Genomic DNA, 10,865 nt, shown 5'->3' on the forward strand with positions numbered 1-10,865 from the left:
GACCGCGGGACCCGGCATCTTCCGCTGACGTCATCAGAAGGCGGCCGCCGGTACCATGGTAACCATCGGCGTCGGCACTCACCGTGTGACGTACTGTACAGAAACAAAGTGCAAACACTACATTGCAGATCCCCTCCACCTACGTCTGTAATAGCCACTGTCCGACCATGGCGGACAGTTGCTTGCTTGTAATGATGTGCAAGGCTAGACCATATGTGTTAATCCACACTAAGGTGGTTAATAAACCATTAACAATTTGTGGTAAATGATGTGTGTGTATGTGCAAAATGCCTGTGAAGAGAGTGAGGGTGTGGCTTATAGATTTGCTCCCAATTAGAGGGGCAAAAAAGTAATGTGTTAAAAGGACTAGTGTTGGACTGCGAGATGAAAGAGGGAACAGAGAGAGAAAAAAAGAAAGAAAGAAAGAAAGAAAGAAAGAAAGAAAGAAAGAAAGAAAGAAAGAAAGAAAGAGAAAGAGAAAGAAAGAATGATATAGAACAGAAATAAGTGAAAAAAATCGGATAGAAGAGACAGAAAAGAAAGGTGGAGTAAATTAGACAGTTGGATGTAGGTGTGCCACGGTTTGGCTAGATGGCTAAACAGGCGACATAAAATAGGAAAACGGAAAAATATTAAAAATGTTAAAAAAGTGACTATATAAAAAGTGGGAATATAAAATAAAAAATAGATTCCAGAAGTTGCAAGAAGGGCCCAAGTTGTCATAGACAGAGAGTAACAGGAAACAGGTAGCATGCTTAATAAGTATAACAATATCCGTCAAATCAAGTAGTTCCGTTTATTCTGGTTGGGGGTTCATCTTGGTACATAATTCGGCTCTCTATCTCTGGTGATGATTACTACTCTATGACTGTCTTGGAGCTTGATCTTCACTTATGTAAAAACAGGTTCCATGGCATCATTTTGTTCATGCCTTTAGGGTTGATGGTGTCCAACTTGTAAATCCATTTAGCTTCAATGCACATCAATTTTCTTTCCCGGTCGCCAGCTCTTATAGATTTAGCCACATGGTCAATTATATAGTGTTTAAAATCATTGACAGTGTGGCCTTTTTCAGTGAAGTGTCTCGCTACAGGTTGGTCCGAAGGTTTTCCAGATAGTGTCTGTTTTATGGTAGACCTGTGAAGGGCCATCCTTTCTCTTGCTGTTCTAATCGATTTGCCCACGTAATAAAGGTTACATGGGCATATTACCAGGTACACAATAAATGAAGAAGTACATGTAAGAACATGTTGAATTTGAAATAGAGTATTTTTATGAGGATGTTTAAATTTAGGGCCTGTTAACATGTGAGTGCACGTAGTGCATTTAGGACACTTATAACAACCTGGTGGTCTCGATAGGAATCCCCTGGGGCGCTCAATACTTGACTTAAAGCCTGTGATGTCCATATGGACTACAATGTCTTTGACATTGCGTCCTCTAGTGAAGCAAGGCATAGGGAGTCTATCCTTAAAGGTAGATAAGAACTTGTCCGTGGAGACAATAGGTCAAAGGGCCCTAGAGGCCCGGGGAATCACTGCACTGGCAGTGTTATGTTTGGTTATAAATGGTATAATTTCCTTTTTGTTTTTTGCCCTGGTCATCATTAAGCTGTCCCTTGGTATTAGTAGTACTTCTTTCTTTTGTTGTAATAATAATTTGCGATCATATCCCGGTTAGAGAAATTTGTTGATAAGTTTGTCTAATTCATCCTCCAATGTTGATTGGTCACTTGTTATCCTGGAAATTCTAATCATTTGAGCCCGAGGGAGCCCCCTCAGAAGTCCCTTGGGATGATGGCTACTGGCCCGAAGGATGGTATTTTGGTCTGTCGGCTTGACATACAGTCCTGTTTGCAATTCATTCTCAATGATCGACACCCTGACATCCAGATAATTGATGTGGTCCTTACTGGTTTGATATGTAAATTTGATCGGTGAGTCTCGTGCATTGGCTGTAGTCATAAGATGTTCAAAAGTTTTGTTGAGGTCCTGTCCATAGCAGAAATAAATCGTCTATGTAACAGGTATATAGAAGGATGTGACTGGCTATTGTTGGATTTTGGAAGAAGACTGCCCGCTCTTCCTTGAACATAAAGACATTTGCGAAAGAAGGGGAGACACTGCTCCCCATAGCGCACCCCGTTTTTTGTCTGAAGAAGCGACCGTCAAATACAAAAAAAATTCTTGTTAGGATCAATTCCAGAAATTGAAGGAATAACCCCCTGTCTAGGGAGTCCATGTTCTCTGCTGCCAGAAATTCTTCCATTGCTGTGAGCCCCTCCCTGTGAGGGATGCTCGTATACAGGCTGCACACGTCAATTGTACAGAGTAGGGTGCCCATGGGCACTACTTTGATAGATGCCAGGTGTTGTAGAAAACAGGTAGTGTCTTTGATGAAATATTTCTGTTTTACTATCATGGGCTGTAGAATGTTATCCAGCAGAATGGAAATTGGCTGATAGAGTCTCTAGCAGAGATAATTGGGCACCCTGGAGGGCGCTCTAAGTTCTTATGTATTTTTGGTACAGTAAAAAATACTGGAACAACCGGAAAGTCCTGTGTGAGGGCCTTCAGTAGGCTGGGAGGTAGCAACCTGTTGGAACATGCTGATTTCATTATGGAGTCAACTACCAGTTTGTAAATAGTTGTGGGGTCATATAGTAATTCTTTGTAAATCTGTGTATCGGAGAGCTGTTGGTAAGCTTCTTGTAAGTAGTCGGTAAGATTTACGACTACTATGCTGCCCCCTTTGTCGGCGGGGCGGATGATGACATCTTTATAAGCCCCCAATTCCTTCAATGCTTTCTGCTCCAATCTAGACAGGTTATGATTAATCCTAGGTTTGGCCTTGTTGTATTTGGAAACAGATTCCTCCATCAGTCAGATATACGTTTTTATGGATGCATTAGCTGAGGGGGGATCAAAGGTAAATATATTCTGAGACCTGATGAGTTCTTGTTGAACTGCTGTTAGGTTCCCTGGTGGGGGGGGGGGGGGGGGGGGGCGTGGGTTGGGATTGAAAATGTTCCTGAAGCCTAAGTGACAAATCAACATTGGAGGATGAATTAGACAAACTTATTAACAAATTTCTCCAACGGGGATATGATGGCAAATTATTATTACAACAAAAGAAAGAAGTACTACTAATACCAAGGGACAGCTTAATGATGACCAGGGCAAAAAACAATAAGGAGATTATACCATTTATAACCAAACTTAACACTGCCAGTGCAGTGATTCCCCGGGCCTCTAGGGCCCTTTGGCCTATTGTCTCCACGGACAAGTCCTTATCTACCTTTAAAGATAGACGCCCTATGCCTTGCTTCACTAGAGGACGCAATGTCAAAGACATTGTAGTCCATATGGACATCACAGGCTTTAAGTCAAGTATTGAGCGCCCCAGGGGATTCCTATCGAGACCACCAGGTTGTTATAAGTGTCCTAAATGCACTATGTGCACTCACATGTTAACAGGCCCTAAATTTAAACATCCTCATAAAAATACTCTATTTCAAATTCAACATGTTCTTACATGTACTTCTTCATTTATTGTATACCTGGTAATATGCCCATGTAACCTTTATTACGTGGGAAAATCGATTAGAACAGCAAGAGAAAGGATGGCCCTTCACAGGTCTACCATAAAACAGGCACTATCTGGAAAACCTTCGGACCAACCTGTAGCGAGACACTTCGCTGAAAAAGGCCACACTGTCAATGATTTTAAACACTATATAATTGACCATGTGGCTAAATCTATAAGAGGTGGAGACCGGGAAAGAAAATTGATGTGCATGGAAGCTAAATGGATTTACAAGTTGGACACCATCAACCCTAAAGGCATGAACGAAATGATGCCATGGAACCTGTTTTTACATAAGTGAAGATCAAGCTCCAAGATAGTCATAGAGTAGTAATCATCACCAGAGATAGAGAGCCGAATTATGTACCAAGATGAACCCCCAACCAGAATAAACGGAACTACTTGATTTGATGGATATTGTTATACTTATTAAGCATGCTACCTGTTTCCTATTACTCTCTGTCTATGACCACTTAGGCCCTTCTTGCAACTTCTGGAATCTATTTTTTATTTTATATTCCCACTATTTATATAGTCATTTTTTTAACATTTTTTATATTTTTCAGTTTTCCTATTTTATGTCGCCTGTTTAGAAATCTAGCCAGACATAGAAACATAGAATTTGACGGCAGATAAGAACCACTTGGCCAATCTAGTCTGCCTCTTTTTTTATCCTTTAGGCAATCTCAACCCTTTTTGAACCTTAATTCTTTCACAGAATAACTCAGGTCATCTCCAGCATGTACCAGCTATGTCCCCAAGAGATCACACTTCTATTCGCATGAGGGAGACATATATAGTCTCCAGCTTCATCAGGCCCCCTCCCTTGGGATTTTTAACCATTTCCCTGCTGGACACTACCCATACACCAGTTTTACATTTTGTTGGTGATAGAAAGAACCACAGGAGTAGGGGAGGGGGTGTAGCCCAAAGGCATTGAAATCTCCTTCAAAGAGAGTGAGGTCTGGGAGGATCTGCACCTTGTCACCCATGGACAGCTTTATGACTAGACAGGAAGTTTTGGCTCAGTTATCTAAACATGTGGACTTCTTTTACTTTCCATCAGGTAATTGATCCGGCCATCTCCCTCTTATCAGTATTTATAACATCTGGTCTGGTCATTGCACATGTCATCTCAAACTTTATGGTCTGCAGATCTACCCCAGCCTGGACCTATGGAGGTCAAATGCAGGATATTGCCTGTCAGCCATGTTGTCACATCTAGGCTGAAAAAATACAAAATTATATATATATTCACTTGAAAACATTATTGGTGATTATTCCTGCCGGTAATCACCACACCTTAGATCACATATAATTTGTGATCCTCCTTTCTGTATTCAACATGACATCTCCCCCAGCAAATGGCGCACAAGGGGCGGTGACCCACGTCACCGACTCATTGCTGCGCTACTGACCACTTGTTCACCTTGCCATGATAAACCCTCTGCATTAGTGTGTTGAGAATCCTTTCTGTGCTGGATGGTAAAGGTATACTGCTGCAAGGTGAGACTCCATATCAGGAGTTTCCCATTGTCTTCAGACAATCTATTAAGTTTACTCTGACTGACATCACACACATTTTTACACATTTTGTTCACATGATCACCTGGTACTTTCAACTCTACATGGGTGAATATATTACCAACGGGAGTACTCTCATGATTAATGCTCATGGTGGCACAGGTGACTATGTTCTTCTCCCACATAATCTCACCTTGTGCCCTTTCCTGGTATGGTGGCCTGCCCCTCACCCACATGGGCCCTGAGGTGGGGGCGTCTTTTCCTCCAGGATGCTCTTGACAGGTTTCCCCGCACATCATTTGGGGTATACCTAGGACATTGGGGTCATCACCTAAATGTCCCTTTGTAAGAGAAATTCTTCCTGATTTATCTCCCCAGCTTGTCTGACTGATCTGCGTCCTTAAAGATGCTAAGTCAGGGTCAGCTGGTTGCCCTTCCTTGGTATAGTGGGCAAATATGTATTTTGTGATGGGAACACACTCTTTCGTCCACTGTGCTCCCTGTGTTGCTATCTCTGCAGTTATTGTATGTGTTATAACTGTGTCAAAGCTACAGCCTTTGTCACTCTGCCCCATCTCCACAAGACTGGGGTCGCTAACCTCCATACACACCCTCTGTGAATAAACACTGTATACTTCTACTCCCCTGTTATCTACACCTGGAGAGAGAGTAACATGTTCCTTTCCTGGCTCAGCCTCAGGAAAAGGTTGATAGGCCCTCCGCCTCAAAGGTTCTGCAGCATCTGACTGTGGCCCACCCCTCCCTGGCTGCTCTCTGTCAGGGCAGAGGGGGGTTTGCATGGCATGACTTGCATCAAACTCCTGTCCAAACCTTTCGTTCATCTTACCCCTGGCACTTGTAAATAGGGATTCTCATTCTGCTTAAACATAATTTCACACTTTTTACTGACACAGCCATTCCTGACACTGATAAGTTTTCTACTTTCATTGCTAAGTGGAAAGGAGACAGTCTCTTATCAGCAGAAATACTTTCTGATTCCTTTCCAAGGGTTAATGTGCAGCCCTTCTGCATTGCCCTCTGCTGGATACCTATAGCTAGGCCACACCTCACACCAGGCACACCTTTATACAGTGTGCCCACATCATTCCCAGGTGTCTGTAATTCGGTGGGTATAGTGGTACCACAATGGGGAGAAATTTCCTCATTAACACATACCGGGGAAAATACACCAAGACAATTTTCCCAAACAATCTCTTCCCGCCCTTGTGCTGTATTGGGACTAGCTTTCTGTTCGGCCTGGAGAGGTAAGTTTTCCACTGAAGCCTCAGTGTATGGGAATCCCTGCTGGGTGTCTGTATGCAAGAGTAGTGCAGGGGGAGGGACAGCAATGTGCGTTTCTCCCTTCTCCTCAGCTGTTGACACAGCCCCCTTCTCTGACACAACCCTGGAACCTAACATGCTGGCAGCACCCCCGACAGACACATTATTTCCTACATTGATACATGCATCATCAGAATTACTTGTACACAGATACAAAACAATACATCATCCTCATTGACTCCCTTCCCTAGGCCAGTATCTGAGCTTGCAACTTTCGCAGGGAGGGAGGGGGGCGGAGGGGGATCTCTGACTTTTGAGTCACCCTCCCCACTTGCAGGGGTTAAATCACAGCTTTTCTGTGCTGCTGCACTGCGTGTCATTACTGCTACCCCAGGCATGGTATTACATACAGTATTCAACACAGTATTATCATCAATACAAGGAATCATTGCCCCTCCTTTATACATAGACGTTTGCCTGTTTTTGGGGCCCCTCAGTACCTGCAGATCAATTTGAGCATTTTCCTCAACACCTGGGTTCACTGTACTCCACTGACACATAAACATTTGCATTTCATCTTGGTCCTGCTGTACCTGCAAATCAACCTGAGCTGTCTCAACAATACAGGGAGTAATTTCCTTGTCCCTACACATAGACATTGGCATGTTATCCGGATCACCCGGGGCCTGAGGGAGACTGGTGATAGCAAGAAAAGCTGGCAATGTTGCAGTATCAGTAATGACATCACCCTCATTCATGTAGGTGGAGTGCGTTTGCCCCAAACCAGTTTCAAGTACCTCACTCTTAGGCAGGTTGGCACACCTACATCCAACTACACGAGCGCACCTGGGGATTTCGGTTGTCTGGTATAAAGGTATGTCACTTCTGCTTATTTGGTTGTTACTCACCTTGACAAAGGGACGTGCCAGTCCCGAAACGTTGGCTCTATGCTGTGATTTTTTCAATACAATTGTTTGCTGAAAAACACCTCGAGTGCCGCTGAATGCTTCATTGCTTCTAGCCTATATACACACACACACACACACACACACACACACAGTTGTGCTCATAAGTTTAAATACCCTAGCAGAATTTGTGATTTTCTGGCCATTTGTCAGAGAATATGAATGATAACTCACAAACTGTTCTTTCACTCATGGTTAGTGGTTGGGTGTAAGCCATTTATTGTCAAACAACTGTATTTACTCTTTTTAAATCATAATGACAACAGAAACTACCCAAATGACCTTGATCAAAAGTTTACATACCCCAGTTCTTAATACCGTGTATTGCCCCCTTTAACATCAATGACAGCTTGAAGTCTTTTGTGGTAGTTGTGGATAAGGCTCTTTATTTTCTCAGATGGTAAAGCTGTCCATTCTTCTTGGCAAAAAACCTCCAGTTCCTGTAAATTCTTGGGCTGTCTTGCATGAACTGCATGTTTGAGATCTCCCCAGAGTGGCTCAATGATATTGAGGTCAGGAGACTGAGATGGCCACTCTAGAACCTTCACTTTATTCTGCTGTAGCCAATGACAGGTCGACTTGGCCTTGTATTTTTTTGATCATTGTCATGTTGGAACGTCCAAGTACGTCCCATACGCAGCTTCCGGGCTGATGAGTGCAAATTTTCCTCCAGTATTTTCTGATAACATGATGCATTCATCTTGCCATCAATTTTGACCAAGTTTCCAGTGCCTTTGTAGCTCACACATCCCCAAAACATCATCGATCCACCTCCGTGTTTCACAGTAGGAATGGTGTACCTTTCATCATAGGCCTTGTTGACTCCTCTCCAAATGTAACGTTTATGGTTGTGGCCAAAAAGTTAAATTTTGGTCTCATCACTCCAAATGACTTTGTTCCAGAAGTTTTGAGGCTTGTCTCTGTGCTGTTTGGAGTATTGTAAGCGGGATGCTTTGTGGCATTTGCGTAGTAATGGCTTTCTTCTGGCGACTCGACCATGCAGCCCATTTTTCTTCAAATGCCTCCTTATTGTGCATCTTGAAACAACCACACCACTTTTTTTCAGAGAGTCCGGTATTTCAGCTGAAGTTATTTGTGGATTTTTCTTTGCATCCCTAACAATTTTCCTGGCAGTTGCGGCTGAAATTTTTGTTGGTCTACCTGACCGTGATTTGGTTTCCACAGAATCCCTCATTTTCCACTTCTTAATGAGAGTTTGAACACGGCCGTTTGGCATTCTCAATTGCTTGGATATCTTTTTATATCCCTTTCCTGTTTTATACAGTTCAATTACCTTTTCCCGCAGATCCTTTGACAATTCTTTTGCTTTCCCCATGACTCAGAATCCAGACACGTCAGTGCAGCACTGGATGAAAGATGTAAGGGTCTTTCAGGAGTCCAGAAACTCACTGACCTTTTATATACACACACACACACACACACACACACACACACACACACACACACACACACTGATTACAAGCAAACAGATCACATGTGAGGATCGTTACCTTTAGTAGCCATTCAACCCCGTTTGTGTCAACTTGTGTGCATGTTATCAGGCCAAAATCTCCAGGGTATGTAAACTTTTGATCAGGGTCATTTGGGTAGTTTCTGTTGTCATTATGATTTAAAAAGAGTAAACACAGTTGTTTGACAGTAAATGGCTTCACCTAACCACTAACCATGAGTGAAAGAAAAGTTTGTGAGTTATCATTCATATTCTCTGACAAATGGCCAGAAAATCACAAATTCTGCTAGGGTATGTAAACTTATGAGCACAACTGTATATCTATATATTTCTGGATCTTTGAACTCAACACCATGCATCCAGATGGCTTCAATGAAGGCTATGAAATAGCCCCCTTTCTGTAACGTAAGCCGACTGCATTTATTTTTCCAATTTAGGCCACTTGTCTTTACCTTACTTTCTGCTATTTCCACTTTATTCACTACTTCTACCACGCCGTTATTACGATACCTCCAAAAACCACGCCAATACTACAGCCATACCACACTGGAGATGCCCAACTCCGTTCGATCTTGGAAGCCAAGCAGTGTTGGGCCCAACTAGTACATAGATGGGGAACCATCATGGAAGATTGGGTGCTGTAATTTTCTTGAGCAAGGTGCCAAGAGGTTATTACAATAACTAATATACCCTCTATTACCCTACTATGGGATCTTCGGTGTAAATATGCTTGTAATGTTTCTAAAAAACTTTATACCATGCTACCTCCTGCACTTTGCTGGGTATGAAGTGTGTCTGCTACTACACCATCTTCAACTTGAGAGTGATTATTTTCATACTCACCACATAACTATATCAGTATATGACTAGAAATACCAGCACTATTAAACCTGACTGTATTATGAAATTATTAATGTCTTCTTGCCAAATACCAGCCAGACATGTAATTATACTGGATGTTCTAATTATGTCCACACTTGGGACCAGAGATACCAGTATACTTAAATATGAATATGAAATATTCGCATAAATTCTTCTTCTGAAACTTGTTTCTCTTTATTTTCGGCTATACACTCATTTCCATTATGAACGATCATATCCAAAATGGCCGCCGCGACCACAAGACTGTACAACTAAATGTCTGGGCGAATGCACTCTAAGAAAATGGCCGCCGCTAACGCACACACGTTCCCAGCCACTGTTGTTAGATGGGAGAACAGGCGCATGCGCAATGGATGCCGGACACGGACCGTCCACAACCCGCACTCGGCGCATGCGCAATGAAGAATGCCGGACACCGGAAGTGGGGCGGACGTGACGTCACCCGCGATCCGGACAGGAAGTCCGGGACTTTGAACTATATCAGTGTTTTTTAGAACTTTAAACACACAAAAAAAGTTATTTACAAAGCGGTTTCACTCAGCATGGTTACACTAAGCTATAGGAGTATTTCCACTATGTTTTAAATGTTTAATTAATATATGAAATCTGACACCTGTTAATTGACAGGAAGTGATGTAGCTATCACTTCCTTACTAATACAGGTATATATAGATGAGCTGTCCCAGTTGTTTGTCACCCCTTGATGAAGTCCAGATAGGACGAAACGCGTTGGGTGCTATGATACATACCCTCTCAAAAAGCTAAGAACCTTATTTTTATACTTTTTATGCTGATCTTATGTCCAATTTTCTACTTTTAGGACGTTTTTTCCTCTTGTCTTATTTTAGTTTGTATTACTAATTTTATACTAACTTATGTCTTATACACAGTTTTAGTAACATTTCTGGCTCTTTGTAATAGAGCTACTATTTTATTTGTTTTTATTGGTGCATATTAGATTTATTAAAAAATATTTTCTTTTAATTTGAGTCTCCTATAAATATTAGACACCACTGGTCGCTTAAAACCACCTTATCCCTTTTTTTCGTTTACACTGTACATGAAGCACCTTACCAATGCTTCTTTCTTTAAGGTGTAGCTGACGCCCGATTAATACTAAGGGAGTGTCTAGAAAAAGGAGACTTTTTTGTTTATTT

General features: G+C 42.1%; 1 pseudogene; it reads left to right on the forward strand.

The window, feature by feature from the left end:
• Positions 1–9,354: 9,354 nt before the first annotated feature.
• On the forward strand, positions 9,355–9,473 carry LOC134946066 (5S ribosomal RNA; annotated as a pseudogene).
• Positions 9,474–10,865: the final 1,392 nt, after the last annotated feature.

This window comes from Pseudophryne corroboree, chromosome 7, assembly GCF_028390025.1.
Source record: "Pseudophryne corroboree isolate aPseCor3 chromosome 7, aPseCor3.hap2, whole genome shotgun sequence".
In the NCBI taxonomy this organism is placed as follows: Eukaryota; Metazoa; Chordata; class Amphibia; order Anura; family Myobatrachidae; genus Pseudophryne; species Pseudophryne corroboree.